We start from the raw sequence: 26,114 nt of genomic DNA on the forward strand, positions 1-26,114 counted from the left end.
TGGAGTGAATATCTTTAAAAGAGAAGATTGATCCTCATATCCCGTCTCCACCCCTGCTTCAACAGGAGGAAACCTGGGGTCAGTTTTTGGAGAGGTTTCATCTGCAGTCACTGGGTTGGGGGAAAACCAGTATAGTTGAGACTGGAGGATGAGTTACTGTGCTGCAACAGAAGGATTATGGGAAAATCTTCCCACTGCAGAGAGATTTGTTCTTCACCTGGCTCCTGAAAAGCATACTACCAGGTCTGCATACTTGATTTATAAACTCTTCTTCTTCAAAACAGTGATACCAAAATAAACACCTCCTGTAAGAATTTTTAACCAGAGGATCTATGAACATGAATGAGAACAGTAATTTATTTTTGCTTTCCCCAACCTCTGAGAGTTAGCATTTCTGTCATTTCTGAGTGTGGCCAAGAAACCCTTGGAGTATTAGCAGCACCTGTGACTTCATCACAAACAGGAATCACAGTTATTTTCTTATCACATAATTCACTGCATATATCTTGAAAGAGTATTTACACCCATCATTATTTCAACAGTTACTAGACATAACTCTAAAGCTTTTTGCATGCTGCATTAATAAAGAAGCACATAGTACTGTATCAAGTACATGCCATTCTATCTGATGAACTCTCCCTAGATCTTTTCCTGTACTCCTCACTTAACTAGTTAACTGTGTTCACCCATCCCAATTCTCTCCAACATCATTTCCCATGAAAACATGTCCAAATCCAGATACTATGTGAGGTCCCCAAGCTTTATGCTCCTACACGTTGTATTTTTCCCTTACAATATTTACAATGAATCTGAGCTTACAGTTACATTTTTTTTTCTTTTTTGTGATTTTGCCACACTGGGTGTTAAGTTGCAGCATGTGGGATCTTCATTGCACCCTGTGGGATATTTGGTTGCATCATGTGAAATCTAGTTCCCTCCCCAGGAGTCGAACACAGGCCCCCTGCCTTGGGAGTGCAGAGTCTTAACCATTGGATCCTCAGGGAAGTCCCTACTGTTACAAATTATTGGCTCTTTTGCTTGACTTCATAAGTGCAGCGTCTTTATCTGGGTCTAGCACATAATAGGTGCTCAGTAGAATGAGGAAGCACATTTAAGTAGCATCCAGAAATCTGGGAATACGTCTGCAGAATACAGAAATTATGTGGTGTGGGGAAAATGCAGAAATAAAGATCAAGGCGCAGATGAAAATAGAACCAGTTCAAGGCCTACAGTTGAGTGGTGCCCTGGTGACATCAAGAAGAAGATCCATTTCCATTCTGGTCTCAGGGCTGCTAGTGTTATAAAAATAGTGGCAAAAAATCAAAGGGAAAAAGTTATCATTTTCTTTCTACCTAAGTACTGAATTTTAAAAGCAAAGCTTCAGGCCCTTTCTAGTCACATTAGAGTGACTCCTGCCATGCTTTTCTGAAATGAAAATCTCTGAAGTATGGAGAAAATGGTGCTTAAAATGTACTAAGGTGACTTACACTTCCCAAAAAAAGTCTTAAGTTCCTGTCATACCCAATTTCAAAATGTTATAATTTGACATTCCCTCCTTTTGATAATGTACATGATTTCTTAATTCACAAAGACTATACATATACCCATTTGTTAGAAGCATAATAGCCAAGCAGGGCTTAATACCCACAGTGCTTTCAAGAATATATCACTTCTGCCTTTTTCTTCATGTTCCTGTGCTAACTGAAGTCTTGTGTGGCAAAAGAGATATACCAACACACCAGTGGTCTACTGGACAAGCAGGTTACAAATATGCTGCTCAGTGAAGGTGCCTCCGTGCTCACTCGACTCTTGAGCCTGATGGAGAAACTGAGGCAGCCCTTGGTGGGCAGGATCTGAGAGTGGCTACTAACTCACCATGGCAGCACACGCAGAGAAAAGAACCCTCGCACCACAGCCACTGTGGACAAAACAAATGAAGTTATGAGCATCTCCTGGATTTTAGAGACAGCTGTAACAAAACCTAGCTGGAAACTCACTGACCTCCCTCCACAGCCATCGAGCGAGGTACTAGTACTAGAAGTTTCACAAGTCTGTCCCCTCTCCATCCAAATGAATAGAAGGAACAAAACCTCCACAGAACTGATCTTTAGCAAAATTACTCTGACCTGAAATACCTCTTTTCCTCTCATAGCTTCCCTCCTCCCTCTTTTTGTCCCCACTCAGCGAAGAGCCCCTTTCAACTGTCTTATTCATTTATCCAGCAGAGACAGCCCCTCTGGGCCAGGCTGTCTCTGGGCTCCCCTGCTGTGACAGGCGCTACACCTCAGCAGTTGCTTTGTCAGCAGATAAACTTCCCATGATTTATTGGGAAACAAAAAAGGAATGGATGAAAGAAATAAAACTTACAGATGGGATGTGTTTCTCTTACAGCTATTTTGTAAAATGGGAATAGTCTCAGTTTCTTTGCAAGTGTGTGGAATAAAATTAATTACTTAAGACTTATATGGTTTTTCCATTAGTCATGTGTGGATGTGAGAGTTGGACTATAAAGAAAGCTGAGCACCGAAGAATTGATGCTTTTGAACTGTGGCATTGGAGAAGACTCTTGAGAGTCCCTTGGACTGCAAGGAGATCCAACCAGTCAGTCCTAAATGAAATCAGTCCTGAATATTCATTGGAAGGACTGATGCTGAAGCTGAAACTCCAATACTTTGGGCCACCTGATGCAAAGAACTGACTCATTGGAAAAGACCCTGATGCTGGGAAAGATTGAAGGCAGGAGGAGAAGGGGACAACAGAGGATGAGATGGTTGGATGGCATCACCAACTCAAAGGACAAGAATTTGAGTAAACTTTGGGAGTTGGTGATGGACAGCGAGGCCTGGCATGCTGCAGTCCATGGGGTGGCAAAGAATTGGACACAACTGAGCAACGGACCTGAACTGAACCGATGCAAGCAGCTGGTACCAGACAAGTTCCCAGAAGAAGACAAATAGCACACGCAAACTGGAAACTGGAGAGAGTTTAATAGAAATATCTTCTGTAAAGGTGCAGGGAAGGACTGGAGAAACCAAGAAAAGTTGGTTCAGGATTCTGGACTGTCAACAGCAGAGAGCCTGTACCATCCCTAAGCAGAAATGGGCAGAGGAGGGAGCAGTTAGCAAAATCCAGAGAGGGTCGCTCCCACCAGAACTATGGCTGTCTATGGAAGGCAACCAACTGGTAACTGACTAGATGAGAAGCCAGAACATCGTGGCTCTTATCCTCACTCTCCTCTTAGCCTCCAGGCTCCTGCATCAGGCTTCCATTGGCCAAACCCAAACAGAAGGCAGAGGGCACATTGGTCGCCTATGCAGTTACTGTGGGCTGCACTGTGGGTCTGCCTTCCTGATTACTGAGCAGGGTGGAAGAGGGTGGCGGGATGGCTCAGAGACACATGAAGATAGTATCTGGCACATTGACACACGGTAAAGACTCAGTGTATGGCCCCTGATGCTGGGGCTGAGAAGTGAGAATCGATTCACGCATATCACATTAACCCTTTATGAAGACCTTATGTAAAGGAAGGCCTCTAATTCCTGTGAATACAAAGAAATAAGATAGCACTTCCACCTTGAAAGAGTGTAATGGACAGATCCGATATGTAAATGGGCAAATGACAGTACATCATGGTGATATTGGTGAAATTATTGGCAAAGTCTTCTTCAAAGGTCATTATTTTGAGATTCTGGTTGCTAGTTGGTTAAACTGATTGGAAATAAACACTGACACAGTGCCAGAAATACTGGTGAAGGGCATGCCGTGTGTGCTTGTATGGCAGTTAGAGGTTGATCCTGAATTGTATATCATTAGAATCGACCTTAAAGCAAATACATCTTAACAAAAGCTTCTAGGCCTTTTGCCATGAAAAAATAAGTGGTCTTGGCTGGCTATGGTATGTATAGCAGGGTTCGCTGACATTCACTTTTACAAATCTTTTCATTCTCAGAACCACAACCAAGCACTGAACACACACACACACACACACGCACCGCACCACCACGAACAGCGACAATGGTAATAGCAACAGCCTAGTCGATAGTGCTGCTGATAGTGTGGCCAAAATAAGAGTCTACTCAACTTTTGTGTGCCCAGTGCGTGCTCAGTCACTCAGTTGTATCTGACTCTTTGTGATCCCATGAACTTCAGTCTGCCAGGAATATAATATTGTATTATTGTATATGTATCATATATATATATATAATATGTATATTATATATCTATTTTGTAGCATTATTTTATGTTTTATTATATATTTATATTACATATTTATTTCTATTATCCATTTTAAGCTATTCTGTAAAATGAGAATAGTCTTATTTTCTTTGTAAGTGTGTGGAATAAAATTAATTATGTAAGATCTATGCAAGCAGCTGGTACCTGATAAGTTCCCAGAAGGAGACAGACACCACTTTCAAACTGGAAATTGGAGAGAGTTTAATAGAAGGACCTTCTTCTGTCCATGGAATTTTCCAGGCTAGAATACTGGAGTAGGTAGCCATTCCATTCTCCAGGGGATCTTCTCAATCCAGGGATCAAACCCATGTTTCTTGCATTGGCGGCTGGATTCTTTACCACTGTGCAACCTGGGAAGCCCACTCAACTTTTAGACACCAGTAAAATTTCTCCATTAAGAAAACATATAATATATTATTGTGAAATAAGCATGCAGGCTGCTTTGACCTGCTGGATTCCAAAAGCAGTTCTCCAGCTTCAGTGACTTCCATAACACACATATAGAGGCAAACTGTCTAACACATCTGAGCGTCACAGCCCATCCCAAATCCTAGAGTTTGGGTTTACTCTAGTCTCTGATGGAAGAACTGATTATTTATTTACCACAGCTATGGCCTTGCTCACTGACATTAACAAGTCAGCATTCCTTTTGATAAATATTAGTGTTGCTTGAAAATGTGGACACGATAATATAAAATTGTTAGCAAGCTTTTAAAGATCCTTTGTTTCCTTTATTTTAATGATCTGCTATTAGCAAATGTCTAACAGCTAACTCCTTAGCTACTCCAGATACAGCTTTGCCCCTCAATCATTCGAGCAACCAAATTAAAATGCTTAGTAAGACAAAATCCAATACTGTTGAACCACAGTGACCTCGATCAAAAACAAGCTACCTACAGCTGAGAATTTTAAATTCAGCGAAATAGAGACTAATGATATTGTCTATGACTGTGCAGCCCACATTCCCCCGTGCCTTCAGGATCTGTGTGTGGATGTGCAGGACTATTGTTCTTTCCATCCTCCAAGTCTGCAGTCCTGTGCCCTTATTCCCAAATCATGCTAACTGCTGCTGTTAGCTCCAGCAAAACCGTGTTTTATATAAATTTAGTCCATTTTAGGCAAAGTCAAGAGGGACTGTTTGTATTTAAAATACATGTTTTGCTGTGATTTTGTTCAGCTACATTCTTGTATCATGTCCATTTGTGATGTAATGGACTGAAGCACGCCAGGCTTCCCTGTCCTTTGCCATCTCTCAGAGCTTGCTCAAACTCATGTCCATTGAGTCAGTGATGCCATACAACCATCTCATCCTCTGTCATCCCCTTCTCCTCCTGTCTTCAATATTTCCCAACATCAGGGTCTTTTCCAATGAGTCAGCTCGTCACAGCAGGTGGCCAAAGGATTGGAGCTTCAGCTTCAGCATCAGTTCTTCCAATGAATATTCAAGGTTGATTTCCTTTAGTTTGATCTCCTTGAAGTCCAAGGGAGTCTCAGGAATCTTCTCCAACACCACAGTTCAAAAGCATCAATTCTTCAGCAGTTAGCTTTCTTTACAGTCCAACTCTTACCTCCATACATGACCACTGGAAAAACCATAGCCTTAACTATAGCCTTAACGGACCTTTGTTGGCAAAGTAACGTCTCTGCTTTTTAATATGCTGTCTAGGTTGGTCATAACTTTCCTTCCAAGGAGTAACTGTCTTTTAATGTCATGGCTGCAGTCACCATCTGCAGTGATTTTGAAGCCCCCCAAAATAAAGTCAGCCACTGTTTCCACTGTTTCCCCATCTATTTGCCATGAAGTGATGGGACCGGATCCCACGATCTTAGTTTTCTGAATATTGAGCTTTAAGCCAACTTTTTCACTCTCCTCTTTCACTTTCATCAAGAGGCTCTTTAGTTCTTCTTCACTTTCTGCCATAAGGGTGGTGTCATCTGCCTATCTGAGGTTATTGACATTTCTCCCGGCAATCTTGATTCCAGCCTGTGCTTCATCCAGCCCAGCATTTTGCATGTTGTATTCTGCATATAAGTTAAATAAGCTGGGTGGCAATATGCCTTGAAGTGCTACTTTCCCAATTTGGAACCAGTCCATTGTTCCATGTCCGGTTCTAACTGTTGCTTCTTGACGTGCAGACAGATTTTTCAGGACGCAGATAAAATGATCTGGTACTCCCATCCTTTGAGGAAATTTTCCACAATTTGTTGTGATCCACACAGTCAAAGGCTTTGGCATAGTCAGTGAGGCAGAAGTAGATGTTTTGTTTGGAATTCTCTTGCTTTTTTCGATGATCCAACAGATGCTGGCAGTTTGATCTCTGCCTTTTCTAAATCCAGATGGAACATCTGGGAGTTCTCAGTTCATGTACTGTTGAAGCCTAGCTTGGAGAATTGTTAAATACATATTTTAAACACAAATAATATTTAACCCATATAAGTTAATATATGGGTTTCCCCAGTGACTCAGCAGGTAAAAAGTCCACCTATAATGTAGAAGACACCGGAGATGCAGGTTCAGCCCTGGGATCAAAAAGATCCCCTGGAGAAGGAAATGGCAACCCTCTCCTGTTTTCTTACCTGGGAAATTCCATAACAGAGGAGCCTGATTGGCCACAGTCCATGGGATCACAAAAGAGTCAGACATGACTGAGCACACATACACACTTTTTATAAAGGTAATTTACATTCAGTTTATTAGAAACTCAATTATTTCATCAAACTCAGTATATCTTGTTAAAAATATGCAAAGATAAACATATGTAAGAAAATCTAATATGATAGACACATGATCAGTTTTGGATTAAGCCAATAGAATTTGAATATTTCCATTCAAATTGGCAAAAAAATTATTGCAACCTCTGCCACTTATTAGCTAGATGACTTTGGGCAAGTTAATAAGTCTCTCTGAGCCTTATTTTGGGGTTGTGATAATTACAATACACATCTATTGGATAGTTGTGAGAAATATGTAATATATGTGAAATTTTGTCTTTGTAAAGTGTCTTTGAGAAAGGCATAATAATTGATAATTTCACCCATGAGCCTGTGCTTGCTCTTAATGACGAACAAGGTGTGTGTGAAATAGATACTAAACCAGTGAAACTCTACAGTGTTATCCTGCCTGCTCCAGAAATCCTTTGTTCAAAAAGCTCATCAGAGACTCATTTGAATGTTCCTTTTTCTCTTGCACATTTCCTCCTCCGATGGCCACATGTAATCAGTAACCGAGCACCTCAATAACTGTAGGTCAAATTGATTTCCGATCAGGAAATTACTTCTCTCTGAGTATATAAATAATGGTACCATCCCAACAGAATGAACTGAATCTTAAGATTTTACTTTCACTTTTTCCTTCGTTTTAAGTTCTTTCCAAAATTGCATCAACAAACTTTTGGAAAATATTATTTAAAAAGAAGGTCTGGAAAAAAAAAAAAAGGTTTTTCAATGTCAACCTTTTACTCTAAAAGCAGAGATTTAGCTATTAATCAAAATGATAGTTTTTTGGCATAAAATATTCCTATTTCTATTATATCAAAATTTTTTTCTGTAATGATATTTATTTCTTTTTGATTGACAGTTGACTGTATTTTTAACACAGCATTTCTAAATTTTTACTCACTTTAAGTGTTGCTGAATTTTTTCCTTTATCCTTTCTTTACAGAATTGCTAGAGTTTATCTCTTGAACATTCTATGTGCTGTTTTTATAAAACAGTTCTCTCTTTAATTTGAGCTTTATTTTTTTTAAAGAAGATAATAATGCCTTAAGCTTCATTACTTCTGATTTAGTTGAGTATCATATTTCTGGAGGCCCAGTAGGTGAACAGAACTTCTGATCACTGGGCTATTATATTATTTGAACAAAATATTCTCCTGGGACCTATAAAGGATTCTGATACCTCAAACCTGAATTTAGCTTTGAAGTTGGCAGCAGAACTCTTTGTAAAATAGCAGTATTCTGAAGGAGCTGAGCTTTCTTTGTATATTATTCATCTGGCCATATTCATGCAAAATAAAAGAAATGTACAGAATCAGTAATCAAACAGAGTGTGCTCATTCCAGCATAGGCCATTTTTACTGGATGATGAAAACAGATCTATTCAACAATCCAGTGATTATTATAGAATGAAAGATTCCTAAATTTAGGGAGAATATTAAAAGCTACTTATTAGATCTTCTTTTGCAGTTGGCTTTCTAAACTTCGAGGTTTATACGCCATTCACTGAGAAAAAGTAGAAGTGATTTGACTTTATGTGGTTGTGTAAGTTGGATTATTTTACATAATTAAAATATGCTGAGGTTACAGAATTTCATGCCTGCAAAATCAAAAAGGGAAAGCCATAATATTTCACAAATTTGGTTAATTCTAAATTCTAAACCCTGGTTTGATGACAGGACTAGTATGGTAGCATTTTGGCCTATGGAGAAGGAAAAGAGAAAAACCAGCAGTGTTTCTGCCCTTTACTCTGGCTCTAATTTGCTCCAAATGTCCATATGTCCTATGATACGTTTCCTGGACAGAAGAGAGTTCAGAGCAGCCATGCGCTGACACTGATCCTTCATGTTATGAACACCCTGGTATATTTACAAGGAAAAAACTAGAAGAGTCCAAAGCCTCTTCACCATTAGGATCAACTTAATTTATTGTCTAATTCATTATGAGTAATTGACCTGAACCCTTGGTTTCTTTTATACAGGGATAAGAATTCTTTATCTCAGGCAGATTTTGAGAATTAGCAAAGCTATAGTGTTTGGAAAACACATGATATATTGTTAAGTGGGGTTCCTGGATTTTAAAATGTGTTCACTTTTCTTGTTTCCTTTAATACCTAGAACTCTGAAGTAAGAACTGGAAGTATTCTACTCCATCAAATATAAAAACAAATAAAAACCAAGAATTTAGGAGGTAAAGAGCCTTACATAGGATTTACATAGTCCCTTAGCTAATAGAAAGTTATGAAAGTGAAAGTTGCTCAGTCATGTCCGACTTTTTGTGACCTCATGGAATATACAGTCCGTGGAATTCTCCAGGTCAAAATACTGGAGTGGGTAGCCATTCTCTTCTCCAGGGGAATCTTCCTGACCCAGGGATTGAATTCAGGTCTCCTGCATTATAGGTGGATTCTTTACCAGCTGAGCCACAAGGGAAGCCCAAGAATACTGGAGTGGGTAGCCTATCCCTTCTCCAGAAGATCTTCCTGACCCAGGAATCAAACTCGGATCTCCTGCATTGCAGGCAGATGCTTTACTAGCTGAGCTACATGAAGCCCAATAGGAGGCTACAGTAGTGTTCAAAAATAAGATAAATATCTCCGTGGACAAAAAAAGGGATACATGTTCATAGGTATTAGTCAGGGCTGAAGCTGCTGGAAAGGGAGCAGGCAAGGATAGCTAGATTGCTGATCTGAGATGGAAACTTAGTTTTCTGAACTTTACACTAGGAATCCAAGGTGGCATATATGTTCATGGAATCCTGAAGTTGGAACTGGAATTTTTTTAAAATTTGAGATATTTGTAAATTATTTCAAATATAATCAGAACTATCATATTCATCAAATAATTTATAAATTAAAAATGACTGTCCTGATATTAACATGGAGGTAGCTTCTACATTACAATAAGAGGTTCAAATGTAACTTTTGTAAAACAGTTTACCAGTTAACTAGCTACTGCCTATACTTAACTTTTAGCAAGCTAAAAAATACCTATAAAGTTAGCAAAGTAAAGTGGTTTTAAAATATAGGCAATGATTATAGAGACTAATGGGGGGTCAGACAGCTTAGAATAGCTTTAATGAATAAGTAGATCTCTTTAAGAAAAAATGTTTCCACCTAATATATTGCTATAAATTCACTCATTAGATGGTTCATATACACATTAGAATAACATTTTTTTAATTTAAATGTTGTTATGGGCTCAGAAACAGAATAAATAGCTCTATGGATAAAAAATTAATAGAAGCACACAGATGTTAGTCAGGGCTGGAAACTTTCAGGAGAGAAGCAGGCAAGGATGTCTGGGAATTTCTTTTACTGAAATTCTGCATGCATTGTGGAGGTTACAGGACTGGAGTCTGAAACCACTCACTGCTTAAACCTGCAGGTGCTGATGGGGTTGAAGTAAGCTTACCCACCTTTCAAAGAGGCTGAAATAGTTGCAATAAAATAACATGACAGAGCCATTGAAAATAGTTCAGAATAAATGTTTCTTAGAGTCTCAATAATATAAAGGAAGAAGGCCATTAAAAATTTTGGAAGAGCAACAAAGAAAAACAAACAAGGAGAAAAAAATGTGAGGAAGGTGAAAAAGGAGGAGAAAGAGGAAGAGACCCTGGTGGGTAGGGGAAAGAAGAAATACTTGAAATCCTGCAAGTTAAAAATGTGGCATTGAGATTAAAGGAAAATTTCACAGAATAAGATCTGTGTATGGTTGAAGAGAGATTTAGTTAAGTGGAAGATTGTTTTGAGAAAGTTATAAGGGACATCAGAAAGGAGATGACAGATGGAATATTCTAAAATGTTCCCATGTCAGTTATCAATTTATTGCCTCTCAGCTCCAGATTTACCCTTCGGCATATTCCCTGAGAAGACAGATGGAATTCCATTAAACTTTGCTCTTATATAATGAGCATGATGCTAAGCTTTCTCAGTAGAGGGCACTGAAGTGTACAAGGAGGTACAAGGAAGTGGGAGAAGGTCAGCAGTGTGGATGTGAAGACACCAGGTGGAGCTCTGCTCCAGCCACCCACCCAGAGCACAAGATCACAGTAACTTTGCAGCTTTGGCCTGACAATCACCTTTCTCTGGGACCCTTTAATCATGGAATCCAGAGCCCTGCGAGCTTTCTGCCTCACCAAGGGGAACCTCAACTAGAAAATGGAGTACAAATGTGTGTGCTTTTACTTATCTTCCTGTCAAATCTGGACCTTAGACCTAAGATCCGAACACACAAAGTTTTTGCCAACATTCACTGCTTTGAGTCCCTGCTAATCAAAACGACAAATGGTAATGAAAACTTTGTGTGTTCGTATCTTAATCAGCTTGAGCTTTGATAACAAAATATCATAGCTCAGTCACTTAAACAACAAACATTATTTCTCACAGTTCTGAAGGTTGGAAATCCAGCGTCAAGGCGCTAAGCAGATCTGGTTCTTGGTGAGGACACTCTTTCTGTTTTGCAGAGGGCTGCCTTCCCATTGTATCCTCACTTGACAGAGAGAGCATCTCTGCTGTCTCTTCCTCTTCTTATAGGGACACTAATTCCATCATGAAGGCCCCACCCTCCTGGCCTCATCTAAACCTAATTACTTCCCAAAGTCCTTCCGCCAAATACCATTGCACTGGAGGTTAGGGTTTCGGCATATAAACTTTGGAACCTGAGCATTCAGTCCCTAATGATTGGATATTTTTGTGTGAAAAGTGATTATACTAGAATCTTAGAGAGTTTTTCTTTTTATTTGAGTAAGATACAGGGTTTTAATTAGTCTTTGTAAAATGAGTGGCCACTTACAATGCAGTCAAGTTGAGGAGGTGGTAGTGCTCTGCATTTCCCATCAAAAGTGTGTTCATTCCACACATATTTACCAGCTCTTTTTGCAATGGCGGAAATGTTCTGTTCTGCTCTGTCCAATATGATAACCACATGTGGCTCTTGAGCACTTGAAATGCTGCTAGTGCAGATGAGGGACCGAACTTTTAATTGTGTCTAATTTTAATTAATTTAAACTCATAGTTGAGTCGCCACAGATAGCTGATGATTGCTGGATTGGACAGCACCGTGCTAGACGTGCGGCAAGAAACAGAGCACGAAACAACTCAGTCAAGATACCCTGCTTGTTATGGAGCATGCATGGGAGGGGGCAACAAGGGGAGAAAGGTAGAGATATCAAACATGCGAACAATATATTGTTGTTGCCTTGTTGCGTGGGTTTGTGTGCTCAGTCCTGTCAGAGTCTTTGCCTACCAGGCGCCTCTGTCCATGGAATTTCCCAGACAACGATCCTGGAGTAGGTTGCCATTTCCTACTCCAGGGTGTCTTCCTGGACCCAGGGATCAAACCTGAATCTCCTGAATTGGCAGGCAGATTCTCTTCCAGTTGCACCACCTGGGAATCCCCCGCACGTGATACACAATACATCTATTAAAGGCGGAATGCAGTGATGAGACTGGCAGCTTCCTTAGAATGAGGAGTCAGCCGGGCTTTTCTGACAAGGGACTGTTTGGTCTGGAACGTGGAAAGTGAGCCATGGGGGAAAGGAGAAGAGCATTTCAGGCAGAGAAGAATGTGGAGTGGTCCTGGAATGGGAAGAACATGGCTGTGGCTGCAGCATCCTTACCCAGTGCAAGGCCTGGGGACTGAGAAGGAGATCCAGAGCCCGTGGACCCAATCACACGGGGCCTGGAAGACCACAGTCAGACGCTTAGATGTGACTCCTCAGCAGAGTGGGCGTTTTCAACACGGGAATTAAATGATTTGATCTGTATTTTATTTTAAAGGTCATTCGCTGCCGTGTGGAGAATTGTGAGGGACAAGAGAGAGCAGAAACATAAACTTGGAGCTATGTCGGGATCAGGAGAGAGAGAACTGGGGCTTCTCCTCAGCTGATGACCTGCGAATAAAGAGAAGGGGGCAGATTCTGAATATGTTTTAGAGGTAGAATCAATGTAATTGAATGGAGGAAGTTAGAAAAACAAAACTTCTAGACCACAGGTTTTTCTGGGCTTCTGAAAAAAAGAGGAACAACTGTATTTTTTTAAATTAATGTAACAAATTATCTTTTATTTCTAGCAGCTTCCTATTTTCTTTTCACTTTTATTTATTAAACTATAATTGACTTACAGTAGTTAGTTTCAGGTCTACAGCTTCAGATTCTTTTCCATTTTAGGTTCTTATAAGATATTAAGAATAGTTCCAAAACCACTACAATACTGTAAAGTAATAGCCTCCAATTAAAATAAATAAGTTAATTAAAAAAAATAGTTCCACGTTATATACTAAATTCTTATTGTTTATCTATTTTATATATAGTGCTGTGTATCTATTCATCTCATATTCCTAATTTAACCCTTTCCCACACTTTTGTTTTCTTTGTCTGTGAGTCTGTTCTAGGGCTGTTTCCCTTTCTTGAAGTAGTTGATTGGTGAGGAAGTACATTGAACCATTGGCTTATGTACTGGTAGGCTAAGCTTTAGGCAGATATCCCTCTGGGAGTGTCATGAAGTATGAAGTTACAAGGAATAAAGTAGTATAATCTCTGCAGAGATGAAAACAGTAGGTTCAAGAAGTTAGTGTCCTGGACAACAGTGTCGGGAGTCTAAGTTTGGATCTCAGGTGGTTGCAGGCACTTAGGTGCTGATTTCTGCTTTCATGACCCAGAGCCTGTCTTGGCATTGTCCTCCCAACATTTGAGGCCAACCCTTCCTTTTTAAGGATCAGTGTCTTCATCATGGCTGTGTAGGTACTGAGACACAAAGATCTGGTGATATTGTTACCCAAAACCTCAAAGCCAAGTGAGAGGAACACTGATGCACCTTCAGGTCATGGTCTGTTCAGGCTGCTATAGCAGCCATAGACTGGGTGGCTAACACAACCATTTATTTCACACATTTCTAGAAACTGGGAAGTCAAAGACAGCATGGTTGGGCACTTAGTGAGGACTCTCTTCCTGGCTTACAGACTGCTGCTTTCTTGCTGGCATGATGAAGGAGGAGGCAGAGAGCAAACCAGCTCTCTGGCCTCTTTTTGAAAAGGGTACTAAACCCATCTTCACCCTCCTGACCTCATCTAAACCTGATTACTTACCAAAGGGCCCAACTGCAAATAGCATCACATTGGGATTAGGGGTTCAACATCTGAAGACTTCCCTGGTGGCTCAGACAGTAAAGCATCTGTCTACAATGTGGGAGACCCGAGTTTGATCCCTGGGTTGGGAAGATCCCCTGGAGAAGGAAATGGCAATCAACTCCAGTACTATTGCCTGGAAAATCCCATGGACAGAGGAGCCTGGTAGGCTACAGTCCATGAGGGTCGCAAAGAGTCGGACACGACTGAGCGACTTCACTCTGAATCTTCAGTTCAGTCACTCAATCATGTCCGACTCTGTGACCCCATGAATCACAGCACGCCAGGCCTCCCTGTCCATCACCAACTCCCGGAGTTCACTCAGACTCACTTCCATCAAGTCAGTGATGCCATCCGGCCATCTCATCCTCTGTCGTCCCCTTCTCCTCCTGCCCCCAATCCCTCCCAGCATCAGAGTCTTTTCCAATGAGTCAACTCTTCACATGAGGTGGCCAGAGTACTGGAGCTTCAGCTTTAGCATCATTCCTTCCAAAGAAATCCCAGGGCTGATCTCCTTCAGAATGGACTGGTTGGATCTCCTTGCAGTCCAAGGGACTCTCAAGAGGCTTCTCCAATACCACAGTTCAAACGCATCAATTTTTCGGCGCTCAGCCTTCTTCACAGTCCGACTCTCACATCCATACATGACCATTGGAAAAACCATAGCCTTGACTAGACAGACCTTAGTCGACAAAGTAATGTCTCTGCTTTTGAATATGCTATCTAGGTTGGTCATAACTTTTCTTCCAAGGAGTAAGTGTTTTTTAATTTCATGGCTGCAATCACCATCTGCAGTGATTTTGGAGCACAAAAAAATAAAGTCTGACACTGTTTCCACTGTTTCCCCATCTATTTGCCATGAAGTGATGGGACCAGATGCCATGATCTTCGTTTTCTGAATGTTGAGCTTTAAGCCAACTTTTTCACTCTTCTCTTTCACTTTCATCAAGAGGTTCTTTAGTTCCTCTTCACTTTCTGCCATAAGGGTAGTGTCATCTGCATATCTGAGGTTATTGATATTTCTCCCACCAATCTTGATTCCAGCTTGTGCTTCCTCCAGCCCAGAGTTTCTCATGATGTACTCTGCATAGAAGTTAAATAAGCAGGGGACAATATACAGCCTTGACGTACTCCTTTTCCTATTTGGAACCAGTCTGTTGTTCCATGTCCAGTTCTACGTGTTGCTTCCTGATCTGCATACAGATTTCTCAAGAGGTAGGTCAGGTGGTCTGTTATTCCCATCTCTCTCAGAATTTTCCTCAGTTTATTGTGACAAACTATGGAATGAGGTTCATGACATTGTACAGGAGACAGGGATCAAGACCATCCCCATGGAAAAGAAATGCAGAAAAGCAAAATGGCTGTCTGGGAAGGCCTTACAAATAGCTGTGAAAAGAAGAGAAGTAAAAAGCAAAGGAGAAAAGGAAAGATATAAGCATCTGAATGCAGAGTTCCAAAGAATACCAAGAAGAGATAAGAAAGCCTTCTTCAGTGATCAATGCAAAGAAATAGAGGAAAAGAACAGATTGGGAAAGACTAGAGATCTCTTCAAGAAAATTAGAGATACCAAGGGAACATTTCATGCAAAGATGGGCTCGATAAAGGACAGAAATGGTATGGGCCTAACAGAAGGAGAAGATATTAAGAAGAGGTGGCAAGAATACACAGAAGAACTGTACCAAAAAGATCTTCATGATCCAGATAATCACGAAGGTTTGATCACTCATCTAGATCCAGACATCCTGGAATGTGAAGTTAAGTGGGCCTTAGGAAGCATCACTACGAACGAAGCTAGTGGAGGTGATGGAATTCCAGTTGAGCTGTTTCAAATCCTGAAAGATGATGCTGTGAAAGTGCTGCACTCAATATGCCAGCAAATTTGGAAAACTCAGCAGTGGCCACAGGACTGGAAAAGGTCAGTTTTCATTCTAATCCCAAAGAAAGGCAATGCCAAAGAATGCTCAAACTACCACACAATTGCACTCATCTCACATGCTAGTAAAGTAATGCTCAAAATTCTCCAAGCCAGGCTTCAGCAATACGTGAACCATGAACTTCCTGATGTTCAAGCTGGTTTTAGAAAAGGCAGAGGAACCAGAGATCAAATTGCCAACATCCACTGGATCATGGAAAAAAAGCAAGAGAGTTTGAGAAAAACATCTATTTCTGCTTTATTGACTATGCCAAAGCCTTTGACTGTGTGGATCACAATAAACTCTGAATCTTAAGGGGGCACAAATATTTGTCCACATGCAGTCCCCAAGAAATACCTGTGTGTACTTGTTTGGAAATATTCTGCGGTCTCCTAGATGTTTAATGAAGAATTGCCTGGACTCCCCTCTCCCCACACCCCCGACCTTCTACCTCTGCCAATATACCCTATTCCTCATCTGAATCTTCTCATTTTAAACAAAAGAATAAAAGGAAAAATATTTTATATAACTAAATATACTTCATGGATGAATACATTTTCTGCTACATTTTTCTTCCAGTTACAAGCCACTTCTTCAAAATAATTAGGTTTATCTGACAGCAGTACTTGGAAGATTAGAACTAATACCGTGTTAAAGCTGCATATAATAACATGATAAGCAAAAAAAAAAAATTCTAGAAGAAATAGGTTCAGATAATCCTAGTACAGGGTATTCTATTTCTTCCTTATAATTCGCTTTATTGATAGGTACATATTTTTAGCCTTGATCATAGTCAAAATTATAATTGGATAGATTATCCTAGTGAGTTCTTAAATCTTGGCTAAACATTTCTTTTATTATTCCCTACAATCCTTTCATTACTTACTTGTTGAATAGTTTTAACAGTAAGTTAAGCAAAAAATTTTGAAGCAAATATTCCCTTGAATATATAACATATTCTAGAGGCCAGTATGTGGCTTTATAGTTAACCATTATCATACATAATATACATAGCTCCTATTGTCTATTTGCATAGATAATTAAAACTAATTATACCTAAGGAAGCCTCTATAAACCTACAAAAGACTAGAGAACTCATTATCCAGCAGTATATTAGTTTGGTATTCTACCAGCAATATTTTTAAGATGCAGTTTTCAGAAGAATGCATTACATACTCTTGGCCTCAGTAATGGTGAATTTTCTTGTAGTCACTGTAAATTCAAGATTATTTCTTCATAATTTAGCACCCTTTGGTTATCCATTAATAAATGCACTGTGTGTGCTTAGTCGCTCAGTCGTCTCTGACTCTTTGCAATCCCTTAGACTATAGCCTGCCAGGCTCCTCTGTCCATGGGATTTTTTTCAGCAAGAATGCTGGAGTGGGTTGCCATTTCATCCTCCAGGGGATCTTCCCAACCCAAGGATCGAAGTCAGAGTCTCTTGCATTGCAGGCAGATTCTTTACCACTGAGTCACTAGGGAAGCCCTAAAATAAATGCCCTAATATTTATCAAATGAGATGAACATGCCCTAAGTATGAGTTTTGCCCTCTAATCCAACTGGCTGTCAAAAGGCCCTTGTGAGCTATCAGTATGTCACAATGATGTAAATTATGTAATAAAAGAAATTATGCAGTTATTTACGTAGAACTTCTTGGAAGAATATGTGATTGTAAGATACAAATCAATCTATTTCATTAAAGACTTTGAAAAACAGATTGTATACCAATAAGCCTGTACATACTATTGGTAGTAGAAAGTATTTTTAGATTCATATCCTCACATTGACTTTGCAAGTGGTATAAAACAAAGTCTACTATAAAGCCATAGTTTACTTTCAATACTAACTTTTATGTCCATTTCATACAACTGCTCATCGTACAGAATTCCAGTGACCAGAAAGATTGTATTAGCTGGAAAGAACCAAGTCAAAAATAAGGGGGCAAAGGAAAGTTCTGAGAGGAATATCGCTGACACAGAGGAGCCTAAGAATGTGAAGTTTCATTTACACATTATTCTTTAGTACTTATATATTTTTAAACACCTCTTTTGTATAACTGACACTATCAGGCAATGTGAGGGATAAAAAGATTTTATCAACTCTGATAAAATCTACTATAAGTTCATAGAATTTATAGTAGGCACACAAGTATTATTTCAAATAAAATTAGAATGATGTAAATGGTATAGATGGAAATGCTTTAAAAGTAGGGGAGAGAGTGTGAGAGACCATTTCTGAATAAAGAGATCAAGGCAGGTTTTATCAGGGAGATAACTTTTAACATAGAGCGCACAAGGTGTGCAATGGTTGATTGGAAGACAGTAGGTAACCCAGGAGGATTGAGCAAAATATAATAATCCTGGAAAGGAAATTTATACTAGTCTGTGAAAGGCCAGAAATCCAGAGCAACCAGAAACCTAGAGCAATCAATATATTCTTAAATTCATTTAAGTGTTCGTTATGGTACGTGGGACACAGAATCCATGAGTTGTGAGTTCAGTGGACTAGCAATAAAAGAGATAAAAGCTGCCTAAACTACCAGGAAAAGAAATAAGAAAAAATGGGGGAAAAGATTAGTACTATCACACTTACTACATTGAATTGTAAAAAAAAAAAAAAAAAGACTGTCCTTTCATAATTTTTCTATCTTCACTGTACATTTAGTAAATATTTATTTGAGAGGCATGATGTAGTGGTGGGGACCAAGGGAAACTGATTTGGTTTCATTTAGACCGGCCTTCAGATCTCAGGAGCACTAATTGCTTATTGTCTTTCTGAACAGTTTCCTCATCTGTAAAATTGGGATAATGCTGCTTCCTTGCAGAGCTCCTGTGTATGCCAAAGGAGGTATTATAAGTAAAAGACTTACTGTCACAGGATCAAGGGTGGACTTACTGCTCAAGAGAAGTTCTCTCCGACTGGGTCTTTTCCAGGGCTCTGATCCTTCTGTTTCGGTGTTTCTTGTCTTCCCCCATAGCTAGGGCCACTTCATCCTTCTGTATAGGCTTTTCTGCTCTCTAAACCTAAGCAAGAATCATGGAAAGTATATTTGGGACTCCTACCATCCTGTTGGTAGGAGTTCAGCTCCGATCTTGAGTGTTTCTATGTCTTTGACCTTTGGCCCAGTCCCCTCTTCAGAACCTCAGTCTTTCTAAGACCCAGTCTATTTTCTTGCCAAATTCCACAGCCTCCACTGTATTCCCTTTTCTGTTGGCTCTCTTGTCTCTTGTTCTGGTTAACTGAATCTTGCTACTTACCACGTTTCCCACCCATGTTTAGGGCCTGACTTGTCTTCAGCTTGAGATCATCTGGTTCTGCGTTGAGTCCTAGGCTTGTGCCCTTCAAAGCACTTGTTTGTTTTTTATGGAACTGAGCCACCCCTCCCCGCAGAAGCTTTATTAGAGAACTGATCTGGGTCTTTTGCCATACCACTGGAATTTCCCTGGCACCCTGCCACCGTGAGGAAGTATGTGATTGCATGTGTGTGGTTCCTGGCACTAGTCCCTCGGTCTACAGGGATCAGTACCAGGCCCGTTAACATCCGCAGTGTTCTTCAGGGTACAAGGATGAGTACAACAAGTCCCATCCTTAAGGATCACATAACAAACTAGAGGAAATGAGGCAAGTGCTTGACTAAGCACATGATACTTAGAACATGGTAAGCGTGTCAGAGAAGCAAGAATTCTTAGAAGAAATCACATTGGGTTGGCCCATTTCTGAACTGCCTTGTTGAAAACGACATTTGAGGTGGGCTCTGAGTGTTGGGCTTCCCAGGTGGATCAGCAGTAAAGAACCTGCCTGCCTATGCAGGGGATGTGGATTTGAAGGCTGGGTCAGGAAGATCCCCTGGAGAAGGAAATGGCAACCTACTCCAATATTCTTGCTTATGGAATCCCATGGACAGAAGAGTCTGGTGGGCTAAAGTCCATGAAGTCACAAAGAGTCAAACAAGACTTAGTGACTGGAAAACAAAACAAAAACATTGAGTGTTAGATATCAGATGACAGATAAAGAGGAACACACAGCTAGAAGCAACATAGACAGAAACAGGGTACCAAGGAAAGAGTAAGTAGTGATGTGAATGTGAGAGAGAACCTGGTTTAGGCTACATTATGGGAACTCTTGAGCGCCTGGTCAGGGAAAAAGCACTTAATATGATGAGTAGTAGAAATCAGGGCTGAAGTACACAGCCATGTCAGCTATTCACTGCTTAGCTCCTCGAGATCCAATTCTTACATGTGGCGAGTTGACAAACATTTTCTATTTTATCTGGCCAGATAGGAGAGTTTATAGGCTTTGCAGGCCATGGAGTCTTTATTGTAACTGCTCAACTCTGCCTTCATTACTCAAGAAGTCACAGATGATATGTAAACAAATGAGCACGGATGTGTTTTTATAAAAGTTCATTTATGGATATTGAAATTTGAATGTCACAAGATTATTCTTTTGAATAAATGTAAAAAAAAATTCTTAGTTAATAGGCTATACAAAAATATACAGCAGACCAGATTTGGCCCTCAGCATATAGTTTGCCAACTCTGAGATTCAATGTGAAGAATACTCCTGGGACAGTAAGACAAATGTTTTTTTTTAGATTCCATGTATATGTTTTAATATACCATATTTATTTTTCTCTGTCTGACTGACTTTGCTCTGTATGACAGGCTCTAGGTCCATCTACATCACTACGGATGATCCAATTTCATTTCTTTTTATGGCTGAGTAATCAATATTCCATTATATATATGTGCATATATATGTATTCACTCACATATTCTCTATCCATTCATTTATTAGCGCACATTTAGCTGCTTCTGTTCACAGACAGTTGTCAATAGTTCTAGAAAAGTGGTACAGAAAACCTATTTGCAGGTCAAGAATAGAGACAGACTTAGAGAACAGACATGTGACCCAGAGGGGAAGAGGGAGTGAGATGAGAGTAGAATTTACATATATACACTGCCATGTGTAAGATAGATAACCGGTGGGAAGCTGCTGTGTAACACAGGGAGCTTAGCTTGGTGCTCTATGACGACGTGGAAGGGTGGAATGTGGAGTGGGCGGGACTCTCTCGGGGGAGGGGATATATGTATACATATGGAAAATGGAAGGAGGAAAGCAATGACATTTTATTTTCTCGGGCTCCAAAATCATTGCAGACAGTGACTGCTGTCATGAAATTAAAAGATGCTTGTTCCTTGGAAGGAAAGCTATGACAAAGCTAGAGAGCATGTTAAAATGAAGAGACATCACTTTGTCAACATAGCTATAGTCAAAGCTATGGTTTTTCCGACAGTAGTGTACAAATGTGAGAATTAGACCATAAAGAAGGCTGAGCACCAAAGAATTGAGGCTTTCCAACTGTGGTGCTGGAGAAGACTCTTGAGAGTCACTTGGACTTCAAGGTGATCAGGCCAGTCACTCCTAAAGGAAATCAACCCTGAATATTCAATGGAAGGACTGATGCTGAAGCTGAAGCCTCAATACTTTGGCCACCTGATGCGAAGAGCCAGCTCATTGGAAAAGACCCTCAGGCTGGGAAAGACTGAAGGCTAGAGGAATAAGGGATGACAGAGGATGAGGTGTTTAGATAGCATTACTGACTCAGTGGACATGAATTTGAGCAAACTCCAGGAGATAGTGGAAGACAGAGGAGCCTTGTGAGCTACAGTCCATGGGGTCTCAGAGTCTGACATGACGTAGTGACAGAACAACAATAGCTAATTCACTTTGTTACAGCAGAAACTAACACAACATGGTAAAGCAATTATCAGTTCAGTTCAGTTCAGTTCAGTTCAGTTCAGTCGCTCAGTCGTGTCAGACTCTTTGCAACTCCGTGAATCACAGCACGCCAGGCCCACCTGTCCATCACCAACTTTTGGAGTTCACCCAAACTCATGTCCATCGAGTCATTGATGCCATCCAGCTATCTCATCCTCTGTTGTCCCCTTCTCCTCCTGCCCCCAATCGCTCCCAGCATCAGGGTCTTTTCCAATGAGTCAACTCTTCCCATGAGGTGGCCAAAGTACTGGAGTTTCAGCTTCATCATCAGTCCTTCCAGTGAACACCCAGGACTGATCTCCTTTAGGATGGACTGGTTGGATCGCCTTGCAGTCCAAGGGACTCTCAAGAGTCTTCTCCAACATCACAGTTCAAAAGCATCAAGTCAATGTATGGCAAAACCAATACAGTATTGTAAAGTAAAATAAAGTAAAAATTAAAATTTAAAAAAAAAAACCAAAACATCAGTTCTTCGGTGCTCAGCCTTCTTCACAGTCCAGCTCTCACATCCATACATGACTACTGGAAAAACCATAGCCTTGACTAGACAGACCTTTGTTGGCAAAATAATGTCTCTGCTTTTGAATGTGCTGTCTAGGTTACTCATAACTTTCCTTCCAAGGAGTAAGCGTCTTTTAATTTCATGGCTGCAGTCACCATCTGCAGTGATTTTGGAGCCCAGAGAAATAAAGTCTGACACTGTTTCCACTGTTTCTCCATCTCTTTCCCATGAAGTGATGGGACCAGATGCCATGATCTTAGTTTTTTGAATGTTGAGCTTTAAGCCAACTTTTTCACTCTCCTCTTTCAGTTTCATCAAGAGGCTTTTTATTTCCTCTTCACTTTCTGCCATAAGGGTGGTGTCATCTGCATATCTGAGGTTAGTGATATTTCTCCCGGCAATCTTAACTCCAGCTTGTGTTTCTTCCAGCCCAGCGTTTCTCATGATGTACTCTGCATATAAGTTAAATAAGCAATTATACTCCACCCCTAAAAAAAGACATGGATGATATTGTCAAAGCTAGGTAAGAAATAGAATCATGGCAAAGAGATGTAAGATAGGAGGCCAATTCTTTCTTTTCTTCTTCCTTTTTTTTTTTTTTTTTTGAGAGGGCCAGTTCTGAGGCTCCTGTCATAATTCCAGCTGTGTGTATGTGTGTATGCACGCACGTGCACTATTTTTGACACGTTTTTGAACTGCCATGTGGAAAGCGACATTTGACCTAGACTTTCTTCTTCTGCACTCTCTATTCCAAAGCGACTCATACAGTGTGTGACCATCAACCTGACACTGTGATGAGCTCCCTGAATGTCTTTTATAAAAGAATAGCAGAAGTGTCTAAAGAGAATAAGAAAAGCGGTCATACTCAAGGCTGTAACAGCAGGGGAGGAGGGCACCCAAACCCTTGATTCAAAGCAGTTGAATAAGCTGACAGCCGGAAGAAACAAAGGAGCATTCAGCTTTAACGATAGCCTGGTTCTGTTTTATCCCGACATCACAAAAACCATGTTACAAAATTCACTGCTTTCTGTTGCTGTCCATTTGAAAAGCAAGCACTTGGTTGCTTTTTTTTTTTTTTCAGAATTCTTGGTTTAGTTACCTTCTGCTTCAGAAAGCTTTATCTCATTGTGGATGTGCTGTCGGCATTCTAGCACGTGGTTATTGATATCTATTTGTGGCCGGCCTTATTGGATCCATCTTCTGTTGGTTATCACAGCAGAGTTATGTGGGCCAGTCACTAGGGCAGGAAAGCTCCATGACGAGGTTCAATTAGGACATTGTCCTAGCGATGGTTTTTAATGTTAATTACAAAAATCACTGCAGATGGTGATTGCAGCCATGAAATTAAAAGATGCTTACTCCTTGGAAGGAAAGTTATGACCAACCTAGATAGCATATTAAAAAGCAGAGACATTACTTTGCCAACAAAGGTCCGTCTAGACAAGACTATGGTTTTTCCAGTAGTCATGTATGGATGTGAGAGTTGAACTATAAAGAAAACTGAGTCTAGAAGAATTGATGCTTTTGAACTGTGGTGTTGGAGAAGACTCTTGAGAGTCCCTTGGACTGCAAGGAGATCCAACCAGTCCATCATAAAGGAGATCAGCCTTGGGTGTTCATTGGAAGGACTGATGTTGAAGCTGAAACTCCAATACTTTGGCCACCTGATGCGACGAGCTGACTCATTTGAAAAGACCCTGATGCTGGGAAAGATTGAGGGCAGGAGAAGAAGAGGACGACAGAGGATGAGATGATTGGATGGCATCACCGACTCAATGGACATAAGTTTGTGTAAACTCTGTGAGTTGGTGATGGACAGGGAGAACTGGTGTGCTGCGGTTCATGGGGTCACAAAGAGTCAGACACAACTGAACGACCGAACTGAACTGAACTGAACCCCAATACTGACTGGTTTATGGTCTTTAATATTTCAGACTAGCAGTCTATGATAATTAAAAAATAGTAAAGATGTTTCTAATGTTTAGTATCTGTGTGTGCAGTCCTGTTACTAACAGCAGTAATGGATGGAGGTCAAACCTAAGCAAATATTTGATTACTATGGGACATACTTTTCTATCAGAGATATATACAAATGGAATGAACCTTCTTGTAGAAAGTAAATAAGATGCTAAGTTAATAAGAAGTTCTCCTTACAGACAATTTGGTAGGATACTGAAATACTTGACTTGGACTCCTCCTATCCTAATGTTGTAGGATTCCACTAAGTTTTCCAGAGAACGCAAAGCATATTTTAATAGTAGAACCCACATCTTTGAGAATTTTGCATTTAATGTGTTTAAAAGATGACAGTTGCTATTTTCAACATTTCTTTGAATATAAGAAATGGACAAATAGAATATCATGATTAACATTATGAACATTTTATCATCAACAACAATCTTGAGGTACTAGCAAAATAATTGTGTATAAATGCAGTATCTTTGAAGTCTGAGAATACATGTACTCATTAAGCACCCAAATCTATAAAAATCTACTAAAAGATTTTGATAAATCCTTAAGTACATTCTAGGGAGATTTTTCAAATAGCTAATAGTTAGTCAGTATTTCACCTTCTCCTAAATATGCATCAACCCTTGGAGCCTAGACTTGATGTTGTCACTCTGTAACTGAACCAAGAGAACACCTTCTGGGAACAGAGCATAAGACACCACACAAGCTGCCAATTTGGATTAATTCACTCTTGATGACACAAAAGTGATAACACAAAGGCATCTTCAGGCTCCACTAACTCATGCTTTTGTAATCTTTAATATTTGATATATATCTGAATTTCTTTGGCATTTTCTGCATACCCCCTCAATGCTAATATACAAACAGCTCCTTACTTCACTGCTGAGATGTCACAGCTGTTAAACCAGAAGGTCTGGAAATGATACCATTCTCTATGGCTTTAACTGTGGGATAACTTTATCAATGTTGATGTGAAATAGCATAATTCATTTTATCTCACCCAGGCAGGTTTTCTGTGTTTCATACTGTATTATTTATGTACACTACTTGCATTTGAATGGTAACCTAAATTTGGCAAGTCTCTTTGCAGACGTTTAAGTTAGTGAGTCACAAACCCCTCTGAAATAAGCAAGATATGTATTATTTACCTTGTTTTGTGGATCTGAAAACAGAGTCCCAGAGATGGCATCTGACTTAGTCCAAATGGTTCAACCGTGGCTTCTGCTCAGCCCTGATGAATCCTACTCCCACATTGTCTCCATCACATCACCCTGCTTCTTAAGCTCATTCCAAAGTCAGCTACTGTGGCAACTCTAAGGAGTGCCCACCAATATCCTGCTTATCTGTCCTCCCAGAGCCCTTAGAAGACGACACTCCCCTGACAGCCCTCTTGTAGTCAGTGAACTTCGGAACGGCTCTGATCACTGGACCGTGAATAGAAATGTGTGTCGCTTTTGTATGGCTTTATTGAAGCTTCGATAGGCCCTTCCAACTGTCTCTCCTCCCCTTTGGCAGCAAGCATGGAGGCCACACATGGGGCCAGTGGTGCCAGAAGATACTGAGAGCCTGAATTACTTAGTCACTCACTGCATGGAGGAGAGCTGTCTTGCTGAGTCATCTGACTTAAGCAGACTTCCACTGAGAAACACATTACCTTTGTCATTTAAGCCACTGAAATTGGGGGCTTGTTTGCCACAATAGCATGAGCTCAGCATATCCTAACATACTCATCTAGATCTTTTCTGCGGCTCATCCCCATATGCCATGATCTCCAATTAAGATGTTTAAAGAAGGTACAAAAACTCCTGTTGGTTGCTATGGAGACAACAAGGCAAGAGAAGGTGACAGGGATTAATTCAGAACCCAGTGCCTT

At 40.2% G+C, this 26,114-nt stretch overlaps 1 protein-coding gene and 1 long non-coding RNA gene across 21 annotated transcripts in view; one reads left to right on the top strand and one right to left on the bottom strand.

The window, feature by feature from the left end:
• Positions 1–26,114, top strand: part of CYYR1 (cysteine and tyrosine rich 1) — a 215,629-nt gene that overhangs the window by 43,927 nt on the left and 145,588 nt on the right. The gene's annotated exons all lie outside the window — the stretch shown is intronic.
• Positions 12,057–25,649, bottom strand: LOC138418402 (uncharacterized). The gene is made up of 3 exons (XR_011248543.1): positions 25,390–25,649; positions 18,857–19,010; positions 12,057–12,842 (listed from the first exon to the last, which is right to left on the bottom strand). It is a non-coding gene; the product is annotated as an uncharacterized lncRNA (long non-coding RNA).

Source organism: Ovis canadensis, chromosome 1 (assembly GCF_042477335.2).
Source record: "Ovis canadensis isolate MfBH-ARS-UI-01 breed Bighorn chromosome 1, ARS-UI_OviCan_v2, whole genome shotgun sequence".
In the NCBI taxonomy this organism is placed as follows: domain Eukaryota; kingdom Metazoa; phylum Chordata; class Mammalia; order Artiodactyla; family Bovidae; genus Ovis; species Ovis canadensis.